Source organism: Lampris incognitus, chromosome 2, assembly GCF_029633865.1.
Source record: "Lampris incognitus isolate fLamInc1 chromosome 2, fLamInc1.hap2, whole genome shotgun sequence".
Classification (NCBI taxonomy): Eukaryota; Metazoa; Chordata; class Actinopteri; order Lampriformes; family Lampridae; genus Lampris; species Lampris incognitus.
Window position 1 is genome coordinate 98,209,621 of NC_079212.1, and position 19,754 is coordinate 98,229,374.

At 43.5% G+C, this 19,754-nt stretch overlaps 1 protein-coding gene and 1 long non-coding RNA gene across 3 annotated transcripts in view; one reads left to right on the forward strand and one right to left on the reverse strand.

The window, feature by feature from the left end:
- LOC130107411 (E3 ubiquitin-protein ligase TRIM62-like) overlaps positions 1 to 19,754 on the reverse strand; it is a 43,425-nt gene that overhangs the window by 17,381 nt on the left and 6,290 nt on the right. Inside the window, exon 1 of one of the 2 annotated variants that reach the window (XM_056274009.1) lies at positions 7,277 to 7,390. The exons of the other annotated variant lie outside the window; for it this stretch is intronic. The gene's annotated coding sequence lies outside the window, so the exon portion shown is untranslated. Of the gene's footprint in view, positions 1 to 7,276; positions 7,391 to 19,754 lie in introns of those variants that run through there. 2 annotated transcript variants of the gene reach the window in all.
- Positions 1,559 to 2,748, forward strand: LOC130107414 (uncharacterized). Its single transcript, XR_008809810.1, has 3 exons — positions 1,559 to 1,691; positions 2,152 to 2,209; positions 2,354 to 2,748. It is a non-coding gene; the product is annotated as an uncharacterized LOC130107414 (long non-coding RNA).

Consider the following 19,754-nt stretch of genomic DNA (forward strand, 5'->3'; position numbering starts at 1 on the left):
GCAGCTGGCGACTCCACATGTATCGGAGGAGGCATGTAGCATGTCTGCAGCCCTCCCCGGATCAGGAGAGGAGGTGGAGCAGTGACCGGGATGACTCGGAAGAGTGGGGTAATTGGCTGGGTGCAATCGGGGGGAAAAAGGGGGAAAACTTAAAAAAAAAAAAAAAAAAAAAAACTCCCACAAGATAGTAACACCATTCATATAGATTGTTAAGTGTTTTTTTTTTTTTTTGGAATGGCCTTTTTAACTCAAAAATTAGATACAGAAAAACAGCTTTAGCACAAGTACTTGTGCTAAAGCTGTTTTTTTTTTACTGCAGACAAGCTGTGGTTACATGTTGATCCAAGCTGGAAAACATAAAAATTAGTAAAATTGTTGTAAAATCATAGTAAAATTCTTTTCGTAGACTTCTAGTGCACTCCGACAGAAATGACAACTCGCGCAAGGGTAAGGGAAGAGGCGTCTGTGTCTTTGTCAACCAAAAGTGGTGCACCCAGTTTACACCGAGGGAATCCGTTTGCAACTCCGACGTTGAGTTGGTATGGCCGAGTCTCAGACCCTTTTATCTCCCACATGAATTCTGGAATATTTTTTCATGTTTTGTTTATAGCCCACCGGGTGGAAACGCTGCAAAATCAGCCACCTTAACTGCGATCTGTGTGCACAGACAATTGCGACGCACCCCAGAAGCGCCTTGTTTTATTGTTGGTGATTTTATCCATTGCAAGCTTGAAGCCGCGTTACCTGCATTTAAGCAATACGTGGACTGTAAGACTCACAGCAACAAGAATACTTGATAAATGCTACAGCAACATTAAAGATGCTTACACAGCCAAAACTAAACCCCCCCACCAGCCAACTCTGACCATAATATTGCTCATTTAATTCCCACCTACAAGTCCCCTAGTCTAGTCAGTTAAGGCAAAATGGCTGCAAAAAGTCATTCACATTTGAGCCTATGTTTTTCTGTTAATTTAGAGTCCAATAAAGAAAAAAATGCAAGGAGCCCAAAATTTTAGGTGGGGGAAGTCTCTGAAATGGCCATGCCCATTTTTTAGGCCTGGAAATCAGTATCTCGGCTCCTGAATGTCGCAGAGAGCTGATCATGGGCTCAAAAGAAGCAGAAGCACCACATTTATATAAGCATTATGAACAAACATATACCCCAAAACCTTTACTTTTTCAGATATTTTAAGAAAACTAATTTTTACTGGTCACGTTTCACGTATCAGCTCCTGAAGGTTGTAAAAAGCTATATTTGACATGAATCTCATTCGCTGTTATAAAGCATGAAGCACAATACACACACGAATCATGAGTTTAAGAAAACTAATTTTTACTGGTCACGTTTCACGTATCAGCTCCTGAAGGTTGTAAAAAGCTATATTTGACATGAATCTCATTCGCTGTTATAAAGCATGAAGCACAATACACACACGAATCATGAGTTTAGAAAATATCTTAGTTGTCTGTGGTTCTTCTTATCACTTGGGATGTAATGCCGCCTCTGACCACAATTACAAATTGGCGCTGTTTGTTTATCAAGTGGTTGATTCTACAGGAAAGGAAGCAGAAGTGCACATGTTTCAGTAAAGCTAGTTTACTGTAAACATTTGCCAAAATATGACATGCATGCCTCATCTGGCCTTCATATCAGTGAGTTAATTTGTTCCTGACCTCGTGGATGGATGGTAAGGAACAGTGTTGTTTTATTTTTGTATGTTTACCTTGTAAAACATTATTTTCACCTTAGCTCATATGTGTAGGCCTAACTAGCCTTGCAAGCATGACTTGCTCGATACACTCGACAGCACAGTTGTAGTATTTGGCTAAGGCATTACCTACTTTTGGACAGTTGGTGTTTGTGTGTCTGCTTGCTCTACACATGTTGGTTAATTTTGGGCATTTTTAGTTGGCTGGTATGAAAGGGTGAAAGTATTTGTAGTAACAACACTTTTATTATGCTATATTTGGACACACTTTTATTGGACTATATTTTGTATCTATGCAGAAGAATAAATAACATTGTTTATTGCATGCTATTTTTGTGGGAGGGTGGATGTATTGTGCCATACCAGTGAAACATCACTCTGTTACAAACTTGTGTACAGAAAAATCAAGTTTAAATTAGTTCTGATTTTCCATGATCAGATGATCCCCCATCCTAACTATGGAACTAGGGAACAAGACCCTGTGCATTGTCTGCAAGGTTAGTTTTCACGTGTGTGCTTCAGTAGTATAATGTTTATGACATCAATGAGTCCAACAGTGTTAGTTTTCATGCGTATTCCTTCAGTAATGTAATGTTTATGACAGCAATGAGTCCAACATTTCATTTCTAAATTCATGACAGGAATCTGGTGGAAGGGACATAACTGCTGTCACAGCTCCTAAGCTGCTTCACCAAGTAAAACTGTTTGAGGAATCCGGACTGATCACCAATGATGCGGATATCAATCTTTCACAGAGACTGTCAGCTGTCAATGCAGAAACTTTACAGGATGGATATAAAATCCACAAGAGTTGCTATGATCGCTATAATAACAGCCATTTCAATTGTGCGAAGGATCGTAAACGGAAAAGAGAACTGGACCTTGCAGATCACCAGACTATTGGGGCAAACACACGAGCAAAGGCTGGGCCTAGTCTTGCGTTTGGAGCCGAACTTTGCTTCTATTGTGAAGAGCCAGCCATTGAGAACCCTCGGAAGAAGGACAAATCAGAACCATTGTTAGCTGCTGCGGGAAAAGAAAAGTCAGCAAAATATGTGAAGGATTTCACAGACAATCTAGAGATGATGGCCAAAGTCCTGAATGATGGCAAAATACTCAGATTACTTGAAACTGATGTTAGATCACGGGAGTTATTCTATCACAGGAAGTGCCACTCAAGATACCGTAACAGGTGAGCCAGCACAACATACCCTTTTAAGTTCAATTCTTAAGTTGAGCTATAGTCGGGCCATATATATATATTTTAATAATTTGATTATTTCTTCTTACTAGATACAGTTCAGCGAGCTGCAGGATAAAGCAAGAAAGAACTTCATCACAGAACTCCCCAGACATGATCCAGTATGCTGAATATATCGCCATGGAGGAAGTAGGGAACTTCATTGATGACAGCTCAGAAAATGTTTTTGATCTTCACAAACTCGAGAATATTTATCTGCAGAAAGTTGAAGATTTGGGCTTCGACCGGCCCAAATCTCACTCTACACGATTTGCTGAGAAACTCTCGAACAGCTGTCTGGACATAAATGTAGTGCAGAAAGAGACAGGGGCACATTACAGGGTTATTAAGAAGGGTAGTTTGGACAATGTAAAACAGCCTGCTACAACTCCCTTGTCCCCCTGTCATTGAATGGGGTTGGACTACCGAAGGAGAGGAACTCTTCGTCAAGTGGAGCACAGTTTCCACAAGAGATACATTGTCTCAAGTAACAGGGGTGTGTAGTTGCAGATCTAATAAGTGTACCTCATGTTCTTGTGCTGGCAGAGGGATGAAATGTCTCATTTATTGCAAGTGCCTCAGCAAGTGTTTGAATCCAGTCTGATGGGATGTGTGAGGTTAAAATAAAGATTTTTTTGGACCTCACATGGTTTGCTTTGTTTCTTTGGTGGTTACTGGGTTCCTCCTCTTATAACAAAGAGTCAACTTGAATACTAGCACTCCATGAGTAGATGTAACACTTTTACTCAAACAAACTGTATAGCCTTCTTGCACAGATTTGGCTAAAGTTGATTGCATGCTGCTGATCAATTCAATGGAAAAAAGAACATGTTCATGAATAGCTCAAAACGTGAAGGTTTTAGGGCATACAGTATATTTGTTCAGAGCACTAATATAAATAGTTATTTCCACATCTTTTGAGCCCAATATCAACTCGGGGCAACCTCCGAGAGCTGAGCCTGAGATATAGTCCCAGGGCTAAAAAGTGGGCGTGGCCATGTATGTGACCAGTGAAAATTAGTTTTTTGTAAATACCTGAAAAAGTAAAGGTTTTGGGGTATATGTTTGTTCATAATGCTTATATAAATGTGGTGCTTCTGCTTCTTTTGAGCCCATGATCAGCTCTCTGCGACATTCAGGAGCCGAGATACTGATTTCCAGGCCTAAAAAGTGGGCGTGGCCATTTCAGAGACTTCCCCCACCTAAAATTTTGGGCTCCTTGCATTTTTTTCTTTATTGGACCCTAAATTAACAGAAAAACATTGGCTCAAATGTGAATGACTTTTTGCAGCCTTGACCCCATATTTGCCCTTAACTGACCAGACTACCCACTTAAAAGGAGTAAACCACAAGTAAAAACTGTACATGTCTGGGACAATGACGGCACTGAAACTCTAAAAGGTTGCTCTTCTTGTAACGACTGGCAACTCCTACACAGCTTGGGCTTAGAAGAGCCGACAGACACCACATCACAGAATACATTAAATTCTGCAGAGATAATGCCCTAACTCAGAGGAAAATAACTATGTACCCAAACAACAAACCCTACATTTCCAAAGAAATTAAAAAGTGCATGGTTCAGAAAAAAATTTGCATGCAAGAATGGGGACCTTGTGGAAATGAGGAATATTCAGGGAGACCTTATTCATAATTTAAGGAAGGCCAGGAGGAAAGAGAAGGATAAATTTGAAACTCACTACTCTTCAATGAACACAAAAAAAATAAAAATAAAAATGTGGGATTCTATGAAATCTATGACGAACATGGTCCCAGCCAAAAAGTCTCTATGTATTTGAAATGAGGTTGAAAAGGCCAATGAACCAAATGACTTTTATGCGCAATTTGAAAAATCTGATATCTCGCAAGAGCAAAAAGTGGTGCTAGATATATTACCTGCATCTCACTGCCCAAAAATCACCATCGACCAGCAGGTAGAACAGAGACTGTTCTCACGCACCTGCCCTAGGAAGCGGCATCTCTGGGTTCCTGCTGAAATCATGCAGCAAAGAGATGGCTGAGGCCTGGTGCCCCATCTACCACACGTCTTACTGCTCCTTCCATCAGGAAAAAGTCTATTATTCCTGTTCCTAAAAAAGCATGCTGCGTGGAAAATAACAACTATCGACCGGTTACTTTGAATTCAGTAGTTGTGAAATGTTTTGAGAAAATCAATATCCAACCCACTGAAAAGAAGTCAACTGTTCTCTTGATCCTTTTCAGTTTGCTTACAGGTGCAGTAGAGGCACAGACGATGCCGTCACAGCCATGGTGCATTTTATATCTAAGCATTGAGAGGATTCTGCTTCTTATGTACGCCTTTTATTTGTAGATTTTAGTTCAGCAATTAATACTGCGCAGCCACATCTACTAGTTAAGAAGGTGGACGAGCTGAATGTCCACCCTCTCATTATTAGATGGTACCACTCGTTTTTCACCAACTGTAAACAACGGCTCAGTGTTAATGGTTTTCTTTCAGTACCCCGAATCTAGAACACGGGGGCCCCCCTAGGGGTGTGTTAGTTCACCTGTCCTTTTTACTTTATACACTAATGAGTGTAGAAGCCGTAATCCCCCCGTGATCCTACATCATTAAATTCTCAGAAGACACTGCCATCTTAGGTTTAATGAAGAAGGACAGCGACATCTCAGAGTACTCTTTAGAAATACAAAGATTCATAGCATGGTGTTGTAGCGAATTCAGGGGGCAGCCAGGAACCACCGCAGCCATGAAGTGAACCCGGGTCGCCCGCACCATGGGCGACTGCGCTAATCAATCAACTAAAGGGTCCGACCCATTAGCCAACGGGCTAGCGAGTCTAGTCATTCATGATCGTTACACTACCCCCCTCCTTCGGGAAGCGTGTCCCCGCACTTCAGCATTTCAGCTTCCTCACGCCTCCAGGCACACACGCTTCCAACGGCCTCACGGTCTCACCCTCCCACTTTTGACACCAGTGTAGTGAATTCAGGGGGCAGCCAGGAACCGCCGCAGCTGGGACGTGAACCCGGATCTCCCACACCAGGGGCGACTACTCTAACCCGTCAACTAAAGGGTCTGACCTGTTAGCCAACGGGCTAACGAGTCTAGTCATTCGTGATAGTTAGTGTGATGATAGCCACCTAGTCTTGAATGTTAAAAAGACAGAGGAGATGGTGTTTGACTCTAGAGGAGTGGGTGACCTCAGGCCTGTGATCATCCATGATGAAACCATCTCACGGGTCTCCTCATACAAATACCTTGGTGTTTTTATTGATAGTTTGCTGACCTGGAGCACACGTGTTGATGGTCTCTATAGCAGACTGCAACAATGCCTGCACTTCTTGTGGCAACTCAAGAGTTCATGGTATTGATCAGAAGTTTATGGTAGTCTTTTGTCAGGCGGTCTTTGAGAACCTAATTAGATATGGCATCACAGCTCTGTGTACAATTGAGTCCAAACTATGCCCACTCATACAGACTGCATGGAAGATAATAGGTGTCAAGACAGCATCCACCCCTGCAGTCTACCTATGAACGGGCTGTTTTAAGGCAAGCCAACAAGATATCAACCGACCCAACTCCATGTGTTACACACTGAGAACCAGCTACTGCCATCAGCAAGGAGGTTTAGAGTACCAATGTTGTTGATTGAATAGATTTGAAAACTCTTTAATCCCGACTTCAATTAAAATGTTAAATAGCAGTACCTTAAATAAGGATGAAGGTGATATAAAAACCAACAGAGCTTTATTCTTACGTATCTATTGATGACCAACTATTTCCAGTTGTAGCGCTTTTCTGTACTTTTTCTCTACTTAAGGTTTTTAATCTATTTAACATTCGTGTATCTTTTTTGTTGTTGTCTTTTTTACTGTATGTTTTATTATTATGTTGTTCGATATGTTTCTTGTTCACTGTAGCTATGTGGGATGTTTTACATGGCTGCAGCATGTGTGGAAGCCTGATCCAAATTTTCTACGATTTGGGACAATAAAGTGAATCTTGACTCTTGAATCTTGAAGACACCACCTAACATCTGACAACTTGATACCATTCAAAGGTGCTTTTACGACAAAGGATCATCTAAGCAGCCTATCTCACAGATGGAAGTTTTTCATCCACAAGAGTTCTTGCAGTAACCGACACTGGCAAGAAACTGCTCGGACAAAGTCAACGCATGAGGGGGCTGGACGTGCTTGATGGAGTGCCAGTTGTTCAACACTTGTCTGAGTCTGAGAGCTAACTAACATACAGCCAAATGAGAGCGACAAGTGTGTCTGATTGCAGGCAGACTATCATTATGTAGCATAAACATCAAAGAACTTTGCTATGAGCTCCACCTACCCTCAAACACAGACTTCAGCAGAGAACTCCTCGCATGTCAGTATGCGGTAGTCTTCCGTGAGGAGGTGGCCCCGTCCCGTCTATCTCATCAGGCTGACCAAAGTCTGATGTGACATTTCCCCAGGACATCAAGCTGCAGGAAACTTGGGTCGCGGCTGGGGGATTAGAAATCTAAAACTCTATTTGGCTGTCAGTCCCTCCCTTCTCTGCTCTCGTGTTAGCAGCTCCTGGGTGCACACACAAATCACTGCACATATTTCCACCAAAATGCATATGGGAGCTTTGAATTCCTCCAACTCCCATCACAGCTGCAAATCTTTATTAAATTCGGCAGCTCTTTCAGAAGTCAAAGAGGGTTATCGGTTTCAAAAAACCGCCAGCCCTGATAGAGTTGGGAACAAAACAGCATGCAGTGTCGCAGCATGAATAATGAAAAGCCCTACAAGATGCAGGACTTCCTCTGACAAAGCACACAGTGTGTGCATGCACGCACGCGTGCACACACACAGGCATAGCTTCCTCTGATTTTCTTCACATCCACTGATGCCATGCCAACTACATAAATAAATAAATAAACAAACGAGTGAATAATCAGCAAAATGTGAGTGAGCCCTCTTTTAAAAAGGCATACAGTTGTCGAAACAGTGGCAATTTGCTGCTTAAATTCCTTTACTCCCCTGGAAACAGCAGGGTCCCTTTTCATTTCTGAATCGTCAAGCTACATACAAGTGCACCCAACAAGCACCCATATTGACACAACACTGTGCAACCGGTTTTCTACAAGGACAGTTTAGCATAACCTTGCTCAAGCCCAGGGCATAACTCTGCCAGGTAGCAGACAGGCAGGGTAAATAGGCTGTCAGCAAGCTGCACCGCAGTGAGCATACAGCAGCCATTTCAGGCAGCTTAGTTTTATGGGCTTTATGGTAATGCACCATAGACAGGGTCAAAAATATGTCATCCCCACCCTCCCCCTGCCACATAGTCACAAGGGAAATGACAAACCAGAAGACCCGAGTTATTAGCGTATGTGTTACATGGGAAGCAGACACATAAATGCACACAAATTAATCAACGCTGCTGCGTGACGAGGGATTTGAACGTAGGAGTACACCGAATGCCCCATTCTCCATATCCCCAGAGAGCATGGCTCAGCTGCAGATGGGAATTCATTACTTGGTTGCAAAGAAGAAATGATCAAACACGTAATGGCAAATGGTAAACACATAAACACGAGGAAAGATGAGAGAGAGGGGTGAGAAACAAATAAAGGGAAAGACTTTCAGAGCTTTTTTTTTGTGTGAACAATGCCAGGCCTCGTAGTCGAATGTGTTTGCTACTTGTAAGTGAGAGCAGCCTACACGTGGCACAAGCGAGCCTGACTGGGCATGAGTGAAACACAACCATCAGACAGGAGGAGGAGGAGGAAAGGGTCATCTGCTGACTTACCCTGCAATCTCAACGCACAGCAATGTGCCATCTAATGAGGTTGTAGCAGCAAAGGAAGAGCAATACCATGTCTACGCCAAGAGTCCCCCCAGCTCGTCACCAGCAGGTCGCCCTGACAAAACATGACAAGTGACGCAGTAGCAACCCGTTGGTGCGTGGTCATGCTTTCACAGTGCCATGACCCTTTCACAACAGCAAAGGCCAAACTCCCAGCCTAAAAACAGCAACACGGGCTTGCAGGGAAAGAGCGAACACAAGACCTCCAAATGCAGAGGGAAACTATTTGGTGTCACAGTAATATTCTCAGCAAAAAAGTCTCAAGTTGTGACATAAGTGTATGGTGCATGATAGAATTTCTTTCCCCCCCCAGATTTACTCATCGCTGACTCACTTGCTGTGTTGAGCCGCTGAAATGCAAGCCAGAAACGACCGAGAGCACAAAACAAAGCGTGGGTAGCAGCCCCTCTAAAGAGTGCTTTACATATTGTACAGGTCCTTCTGATAAGACAATGCCAGCTGCAGTACTCGGGCTGAATACAGAAAAGAGATAAATTACATTTAATAGCCCACATTTACAGGTAATTAGGATATGTCAGGAATAGGAGTTATTGTACATCAAGGTTCGAAGCCAGGTCAGTCACACAAACTTAACTCGCACACGAAAGCATGCCCCCCTTCCCGACCTGCGGTAGGGTCCCAAATAAAAGTCAGACAAAAAGAAAAAGTGAAACCTTGTAGCAACAAAAATGCTGTCTCAAGCTTTAAACTCCAGTGTGTTTATTCTGAGACGTTGAAATGTGCTCAAGCTGTGCCTTATATCCCCAAGCCCCGCTTCCCCTGGCATCAGCAGAGCCCGCAGCCTCTCCAAGGGGAGGATCCTGTCCCTACAGCAGGGGGGGGGGGGGGAAATCAGCCAGCTGAACAGAGCAGGCGGGAGCCAGCTGAGCTGACTGAGCAGGACAGACCAAGTGCGCCAGAGGATAGAACAACCCCATCCTTCCCCATCCGCTGCCCTGATGGAGAAAGAGACAACCTGATAGATCAATGGTATGCCGAGTGTGTGTCTAACATCCATCTCAATGCAACGGTCTGACTGACATGAGTGGGCAGCCTGATGAACTGACCCTCTAGTGTCGGTGGGGTGATAGACAGGCAGTGGCAAAATTCACAACAACAGACAACATTTAGGTTACCCAACCATCTCCTTTCTCAAAACTCATCCCTAAATCACCAAAGATAGATGCAGCCTGCTTCAATGGCAACAGCTACCAGCCAGCTGGGACAACGGATAGACTTCAATTACCGGTGCCCAGGGAATGGATATGGGGACTTAGCTAGCTGTTATTGTGCACAACACATAGGATTATCTGTTCTATGACCAGATTATTACCAGACAATGCAGCCTGATAAAAAGAATCTATGTTAGGGTCCTGTGAAGCATTTTCCAATCTGTATTCTAACACCCAATAACTTCAAAACAGTATTTCATACATGAGAAGTTGGGAACCTACGAGAATGCAATAATTTAGCTGCAGTGGCCCTTCACCAAGCAGGTTATATAATCACCCCTACAGCTGGAGAATAAAAACTGCATTATCTGGCCTTACTCTCCACGATTGAATCTGCAATTCAAGCACAACTGTCTGTATGTCATTATAGAAATATTCAAAGGAGAGCCATTTACAAACAACAACACCCAGTGGAATTGATCCTGGAATGGGCCCAGATGCAACCATGGGTCTTGGAACCAAGATTACAGATTACATAGCTGCCGAGAATAGTCTTGAAGGAAACAACATGGGTTAAAACCAAGAGGGAGTGTGTAGAAGTGCTGATGTTGCTGGTTTTCGCCAGTCCTAAGAATGTAGGCCATGTCATGTAAATGATGAATGTTCTGAGACTTCTGATCCATTTCCTGGAGTGAGGACGGGAACAAAATGTTTAAATCTTTTGCAATCTACGATTACTCTGAGTGTGGATGGTAAGGGGAAAAAAATCTACATATGATGATCCTAATATTTTCATATACCCTCACAGTACATATATTTGTTGTCTTTAAAGAGGCTAGTATGTGCAATTTCTACATGAACACTGACCTCTATAGTTCAGTGAATAATAAAACCAAATTAAAATAGATGAGCCAAATAAATCTGAAGAGAAAGATCATGGATGTTCAACATGTTTGCCAACATTTACCAAATTTTGAATGCCTTCACTAGGTATCAGTTTGTAGAGCTCATAAATACTGCATAGTTCTGTAACATGTATGATCTAGTTCTACATTTCACTGAGGACTGCGCATGAGAGCCAAATCTGGAGTGGAGCGGGGGGCATGAGTGGTTTACAATCACTTCACTCAGCAACTCCTGAGAATTATTCGTCATGTTATGCCTGTATGTTAGATCATTGATTATATCAGCATTGATTATATCAGCAAAGTCAAATTATTGCAAATTGCACCTTTAAAATGACTAATGGAGGTTTACAGATGCTTCCAGTTAGAATCACAGCACAGACGTAAGAACAGAGTGTGCTAAAGTATCTTGGAAGCCATGTTGGTGGATGTCAGACTTTAAAGAGGGTCATCAGATACACAGCTGGGGCTCAAAGCCCTCAGCAGGATATCCCAGAAGGGTTACTGTGTTGTTGACATTACAGTGGATTTTTTTCTTCTTCTTTTTCATAAATGGCAGAGAGCTGCCAGAGGAAAAATCTGCCTGCCACATGTAGCCTATGGTACTCTGATTACTGAACAGAAAAAGTTTCTACAGGGCTATGTACATAGGGAGTCCAAGGCACCAAGGCAATGTTCATTTTAAGAATCTGTCCAACATTAATATACAGGGGCCAGAGTGCTGAAAAACTCTGGCCCAGTATGAGGCTCATGCAGTAAGAATCTCATTTTGAGCACCCACCAGAGATCTAACCCATTTCTGAAGTGCCATCAATCATCCCTGACAGGAGCCAAGCACTAATCTGAGAATGAGCCATACATCATCAAATAATGCAATGGATGAAGGAGGAAAAAATGAAAAGCCCAAAATTAGCTTTGTGTCTTTGGCATAACATAAACTCAAACAAACACATAATTTGCACTAACTCAGCTCTACATTTACTTTCACAGAAAGGGCTTTTGGCAACACCGTCTCAAATGGCTACATCATGGAGGCTCACTGGCCATGCAAGACCAAGCACAACCAAGCCCTTGGCAACAGTCATGACAACATAGATTTACAAGGTCCATTTCCTGCTGCTTTTGGCATTTCCTGTGGGTCAGTGACTTTACGCTGGGCTGCAGAGAGTAACCGTACCCTGAAAGTGACCCTCGACTGCCAGAGGATCGTCACAATGACAAAATACGTTGGGTCATCTTGAAAAAGCAAAACAAAAAAAAACTTCTTGGTCAGCATGTTGTTGTTTATTTCAAAATATCTTGTATATCTGGTAGTCATACAAATAACCTTGATGAAAAATATGATTCTGCTTGCTAGTGATGAACAGCAGAGATAAGAAAACAAAACAGATTTGTTTGCCTCTCCTCCGCGTCTGCGGTCTGGATGCAGCTGTGTGAACTATTCCATTTTTGCCGTTGTGTATGCACCACGCAGGCTTTGAAATGCTACAGATGGCCGATATCGCTATCTGACCAAATAAAGACTTAGTCTGCTTCTCTTTCTCTCAATCCCCTGACACGGAGTAAACCTTCGGGACGTGTGCCTTCTTTGTCAATTTGCCACACTGTACACCAAACACATTATTTCCATGCCTAATATAGGCACTCTTAGTCATTTACAATAACTACACTTGCCGTATATCAGATGAGGCCACATCATGACAATCCAATGTGAAAACTAATTCCCTCCGCTAGAAATAAACCAACAGATTTGAGACTGGCTTCCTTTTTGGTGGCTGTGGGAAGCTCCTCGGTGAAAAACGCACCAAAGTGCAGGAGCAGATTCCATTCCCTGGTTGTGGCCTGTGGACAGAGACTGCCATGGTGCGAAAACCTCTGTTAGTGTACTAGAGTGCATTATGGGCCAGAGTGCATTATGAGAAGTCAACACTCTGAAGTAATACCCCGCAAAAAAATATAGGGGGCTGTCTCAAAAGGGAACTCTGGCATCATGGTCAATGAACTGCTAATAAGTAATAAATTACAATGCACTTTTTACGACATGATATGTCCATGGTATCATATCCGCTGGTACAAAATCATAGTCATCTCTGATACCCTTGCACTGACCCCCCCACCCCCACCCCACTCACTCCCCCTCCAGTTCATCAATTAATATTGTCATTCACTACATATTACATAGTAAGTCTGGATTTTACAATTTATTAATCCGAAGAAAATCTGAATATCGAAGGAGAGAGATTTTGCCGTGACCACATGCCTATAAAATGAAAATGAAAGCCACTTTATTTGACATTGTATTCTTACAATGAATTTAACTGCATTTAACCCAGCCTATTGTATAGGAGCAGTGGGCAGCTGCAGTGCCTGGGGACCAACTCCAGTTCTTCTTTCCACTGGTCAGGAGTATTAACCCTAACAAGTCAGTATCTCCCATTTTTTGGCACCTGGACTGTGTTGAGGAACACCAGTCATTAGGCAAGCAAAAATGCTGCTGGACTTTGCAGCCAGACAATAGTGACACTTAACGCGTAAATATCTTCCAATATCCACCCACCCCCACTCCACTGGCTTACTTTGAAGGGGGTTAGATCCGAGTCTGGCTGACAGGAGCTGTAATTGAGGACTCTATCACAGCACATCTAATTAAATCATCTGCGGCTCATCTTGGACACAGGGAATTAGAGGAGATTATGGTCTAGTCCTGCTTTGTCCGGGCCCCCTGAACAATTGCCTGTAATCTGCCTTAATTCTCCAGCTAATCAAAAAGCCCAGGTCTCAGAGTCTCAAGGTTGTGGCAGGGGGTCTGCAGCAGCTCAGAAACAAACCAGCCGACGCACACTAATGAGACCCAATGCTTAACAGCGGGGCAGGGGAGAGTCAACAGTAATTACATTGCGGTCATTTACTGTTCGGGGTATTTTTGCAAATTGACTCTTACCAAGTTCTTCCAATTATCTCCGCTTTTAAAGACATCTCACTTGACTTTGCATTTCATATTCTTCACTTTCTATTTCAGATCAGGGCTTGGAATTTTATTTTATTTGTTTTAATCAACAGACAGACACCTTTCCGTGTCTGTTCTTTCTTTATTCAACACTATCTCTACCAGCAATGCCACGAGTGTGTGGGGATGTGTTCCCTGCCCATCTGCCTATCACCGGGGAGGCCAGGGCTCAGCATTAAGGCCTTACTGTAAGCTGCCAAACTTTAAAGACAGCACTTCCCCTTTCATTTACCCGAATGACCTGCAAATCCCTCCTCTTCAGCGAGCGTTCCTCTCCCTCTCCACCCTGCCAGAACAGTTCGGTTGCACACACGCAGCACTCCCAAGGCCGGCAGCCTCAGCACGCTTAAGAGGCACATGCCGCACAGCAGCTCCAACATATTCCAGTGACAATTTAGTATCATTTTTGTGTGACAGATTTTCAGGTGTTTGGGCGTTTCTGCGGACCGCCTGTTTGCCCAATTGACTGACTATGCCTACGGGGCTTATCTCGATGTGTAGTAGTTTCTCTTGGAATTAAAGCCAGTTATAGACATGGAGTAAACAGGCCTGGAGGCAAAATAACAGATGTAAGAACAGCTGACAAAGGTAAAAAAAAGAAAAAAAAGAGTTTGTCAACCTGCTGAGAAACCGAGTCCAGAGGTCAGAAGTCCAAGCTTAAAAAAATGATGGAGTATCTCCGGAGGAGTTTTACACAAGCCTCACAATATCATGCAAAAGATGCGAAAAATGAAAATGTTTTCATTTTAAGAGAAAAATATGTTCACACTCACCTTTTGCCCCCTCATTTTTTCTTAGCCATCCCTCAGAATCTGCCTTGTTTTTCCTTGCACAGTCACTAACATATGGTACCACGTAGAATTGAGTCCCTTGTTCTTTACACATTCACTAACATATGGTAACATGTAGAATTGAGCCCCTTGTCCGGAAGGCTTCATTAAGTGAGCAGCCGTAACAACTTATGTGATACTTTCGGCAAAACATGGAGTCTAACGAGCAACCGAGGCACCAAAACATCCGGCTCCCCAAACTCAAGCAAGGGCCAAAGTAATTAACCTCTGCTTCAAAACAAACACAAATATAGAGTCTTGGTGGGCACGCTAAGAAACCGTACTATTCTTGAGGGAGTGCAGTGCTCAGTGAGGCCTAGATGGCACAGGGCTCTGCCCGTCTACCTCTCTGGGCCGAAACAGTCATCCAATTGAAGTCTTCTCCTGCCCTGAGCATCCTCAGCGGTAGCAGTAACAAGTGCAGCACATGCCGCTGCATCCCCCTGGATGGGGAAATTATGCTGGTGCTTCTCTAATCGAACGTGACTGTTCTGCTTTTCCCCATGGCTCCGTTTCCACATGGATGGAACCACAGTGTAACACCACCCTGACCCGAGAAGGAAAAGCTCGTTTATCAGAGAGAGACAGAGAAATGGAAGAGAAGAAGGGGGCAAAAAAAGAAAAGAAAAAGAAAGTCTGGCCCTGGGAACATCGTCCTCGCAAGAACGAGTTAACTAGCTAGATATCTGGCATTTAATAAGCACACACCTTGCAAATGAGAAGATGATTAGGGTGAGAACAGACCGAGTAAACCGGAGCAAGAGACGGAGCCGAGGGAGGAAGGGCAGACTGGGGCAAGCCACACGAGAGACAGCAGCCGTGGGTGCCCTTGAAATCGCCTGACTCATTACTGCAGTAGCAATGGCCCTGTGTGCTGATGACAGGCTCAGTGAGTACTCTCATCCAGGCCCTGACAGACCGAAAATGAAAGACGGCCCCCGTTTTTAACCCCCGGGGTATAACTTCAAAGGCCGCCATGCGCCTCTTATTCCCCAGTTTCAAATACCACGCTGCATTACAGTGAAGCAGATGAGGAAAATGCTAATAAGTTCGCACGCTTAACCTCTATGCTTGGGCCCTGATCTGAAGGGAATAACTGGGTATTGGGGTTGCGCTAATGAGAGATATCATGCGTACAGCTTTAGCCCACAGATCCCAGGGGGGTTACAGAGCACTACCGCAACAGTTCAACTCGTCTGGTCGAGGCTGCAGTCCATCTCCAGTTAACGGTACAGCGCAACTGAAAGACCATCTCGCCTTTGTCTCTCGACAACAGTTACACATCCAAACAAATCCCTGCTTGCATGGATAAACAGGGGATTGAGCACTCAATCATTTCTCGTTTCAGCGGACACCGCTCACTGATGAAGAGAAGCGCAAATAGGGAACTTGGGGGCAAGTGGAGAGCAAGCAGAGGCTCTGCCTACTCCCAACAGTGGTCTCAAACAGCCAACTATAGCCTCAAAATGTTACAATTATAACACTAGCAAATGTGGCTTCTAGAATTTGATTGTCCCATTGACTAATTAAGGTAAAATTGCATTACCACAGTGGTTGAAGACATGTGTGAAACATATACTCCACCTCAAGAGTGTTGCACCAATCTGCTCGGCACCAGCAATGTAACCCCATGATGTAATTTTGCAGTAGAGGGGTCGCGGGAATAGGGGGTGAACCCGACATGACAGTAAATCAGTTATGACAATTTAACACTTCAAGACCTTGTAAAATTATTGCTAAAGTTGCATACCAGTAAATGTGTGAACAAAAGGTGTTACATCACCACTATGAAAACGCACATCTCCCCGACTGTACCCGGTCAATCACACCGCTCTCCGAGCCGTCCCAGTTGCTGCTCCACCCCCTCTGCCGATCCCAGGAGGGCTGCAGACTACCACATACCTCCTCCGATACATGCGGAGCCGCCAGCCGCTTCTTTTCACCTGACAGTGAGGAGTTTCGCCAGGGGGGACGTAGCACGTGGGAGGATCACGCTATTCTCCCCAGTTCCCCCTCCCCCTGGAACGGGTGCCCCGACCAACCAGAGGAAGCGCTAGTGCAGCGATCAGGACACATACCTACATCCGGCTTCCCACCCGCAGACACGGCCAATTGTGTCTGTAGGCGATGCCCAACCAAGCCAGAGGTAACACAGGGATTCTAACAGGCGATCCCTGTGTTGGTGGGCAATGGAATAGAGCACTACACTACCCGAACTCCTCCTATGACGCTGTGTTATCTACATGCATGGACCATTTACAACGTTTTCAGAAGAAGAGATTATTCTGTGCCATCTTAAGTGTATGGAAGATTATATTTTTCAAACAGTGGATATAAAAAGACTACACACTCCTGTTAAAATGGTAGGTTTTTGTCATGTAAAAAGATGAAACTAAGACAAATCATGACAGAACATTTTCCACCTTTAACGTGAAATTGCAACTTGTAAAAATAAAGTGAAATTCAATCAAACATTTTGGGGGGGGGGGAATACAAAACTTACACCTGGTTGCATAAGTGTGCACGCCCCTAAACCAATACTTTATTGAAGCACCTTTTGATTTTATTACAGCACTCAAGTCTTTTTGGTAAGAGTATCAGCTTGGCACAACTTGACTTGGCAATATTTTCCCACTCTTCCTTGCAAAAACGTAAATCCATCTGATTGCGAGGGCAACTCCTGTGCACAGCCCTCCTCAGGTCATCCCACAGATTTTTCAATTGGATTCAGGTCTGGGCTCTGGCTGGGCCATTCCAAAAGTGGATCTTCTGGTGAAGCCATTACTCTGTTAATTTCGTTGTACAGCTGTGCAATGACAAATAAAGGCATCCATTGTTGATCTGGATGTATGCTTTGGGTCATTGTCATGCTGAAAGGTGAGATTCCTCTTCATCTCTCTAGCAGACGCCTGAAAGTTTTGCACCAAAATCGACTGGTATTTGGAGTTATTCATGATTCCCTCCCATCTTGACTAAAGCTCCAGTTCCGGCTGAAGAAAAGCAGCCCCAAAGCCTGATGCTTCCACCACCCTGCTTCACCATGGATCCCGCTGTTCTTTTGGCGATCTGCTGTGTTGTTTTTGCACCAAACATACCTTTTGGAATTATGACCAAAAGGTTCAGTCTTGGTCTCATCAGACCACAACACATTTTTCCACATGGTTTTGTGAGACTGGATGTATATTTTTGCAAATTTTAGCTGCGCTTGGATGTTCGCTTTTTTTTCCATGTGAAAAGGCTTCCATCTTGCCACCTTACCCCAAAGCCCACACATATGAAGAATACAGGAGATCGTTGTCCCATGTAGGAAGCAACCAGTTAGGGCTGGGCAATATATCGATATTATATCGGTATCGCGATATAAGACTAGCTAACACCTGGGATTTTGGATCTTTTCCTTGTTCTAAAGGCTGCATTACAGTATCGAGATACAATTTTTCAACTTTCTAGTTGTAATATCATTTGTCTTTACCTGTTTGGACATCATTCCCACATTACTGAGTGTTTTATCAAAAACGTCATGTAAATATTTTGTGAGCGCATCAATAGTCATCTCTACAATATCGTCAAAATATCGACTTGGTCAAAAACATTGTGATATTTGTCTTTATGCATGCTCAATAATCCAGGTAAGAAAATCAAAGAAAGAACGTTGAATCAGATCATCTGGGCACAACATTTATTGAGAGAAACGCTTCATCCCTCATCGAAGTAACCTCTTCAGTCTCTATTTGATTTTGTCAATATCGCCCAACCCTACAGCCAGTACTTGTCAGAAATTCCTGCAGCTGCTTTAATGTTGCCGTAGGCCTCTTGGCAGCCTCCCTGACCAGTTTCCTCCTTGTCTTCTCGTCAATTTTGGAGGGACGTCTTGTTCTTGGTAATGACACTGTTGCACAATATTTTCTCCACTTGTTGTTGATTCGCTGTGTTCCATGGTGTATCTAATGCCTTGGAAATCCTTTTGTACCCCTCTCCTGATTGACACCTTTCAATAATGAGATCCCGTTCATGCTTTGTAAGCCCTTTGTGGACTTTTGCAGTTGGATGCAACCATGAAGATGTCAGGAAAATCCTACAGGAACAGCTGAACTTTATTGTGGTTACTCACAGTACTTTAATTTATGACAGGTGTACACTAACTACTTTTTAACATGAGTCTGAACACGATTAGTTAATTCTGAACACAGCCACACCCCCTCCCCTGCAAAATGTTTGTTTTTCCACTTTATTTATATAGATCCCAATTTCACACTAAGGGTGGAATAAAGGTCTGACATGACTGATCTTGTTTTCGTTCTTTGTTTTTACATCGCAAAAACCTGCCATTTTAACAGGGGTGTGTAGACTTTTTCATATCCACTGCACATACAACATGCTATCAAAAGAAGAAGAGTATTTGATTACAAGTTGTTAGTTAATACCTCACAAAAAAATGGCAAACTGGACAGACTCTGAGATGAAGGAGCTCCTTAAAATTAGAGCGGGTGAAGACGTTGGTGGACACATTATATTTGTATACTGCAAAATATGAATTGATGTTGTTAATACAATTTCCATTTATTTACGTTCAATGCCCGTCTTTGCTATTGGTTGAGGCTACGGATTCGCTGATTGAAGTTCCCCAAAGTTGAACGCCACGCGAAGCGAAGATGCAAATTTCTTCCGCCACCACAAACAAATGTTTTATTCGCCCCTTCGCTCACATAGAATGGAAGTGAAAGGGAGGCGAATATTCACCAATGTTAATTTTGTGCATGTGTGACCGTAGCCCAACTTTGGTGAACTTTGACTGGCAAAGCCGCAGCCTCAACCAATAGCAAAGAGGTGTGTGTGGTTGACCCCACTTGGCAGTAATTTTTTCTTATCGCAAGAGATCCATCCATCCATTTTCCGAACCGCTTATCCTGCTCTCAGGGTCGCGGGGATGCTGGAGCCTATCCCAGCAGTCATTGGGTGGCAGGCGGGGAGACACCCTGGACAGGCCGTCAGACTATCACACAGGGCCGACATACACACATACACACCCCCAAACACATTCATACCTAGGGACAATTT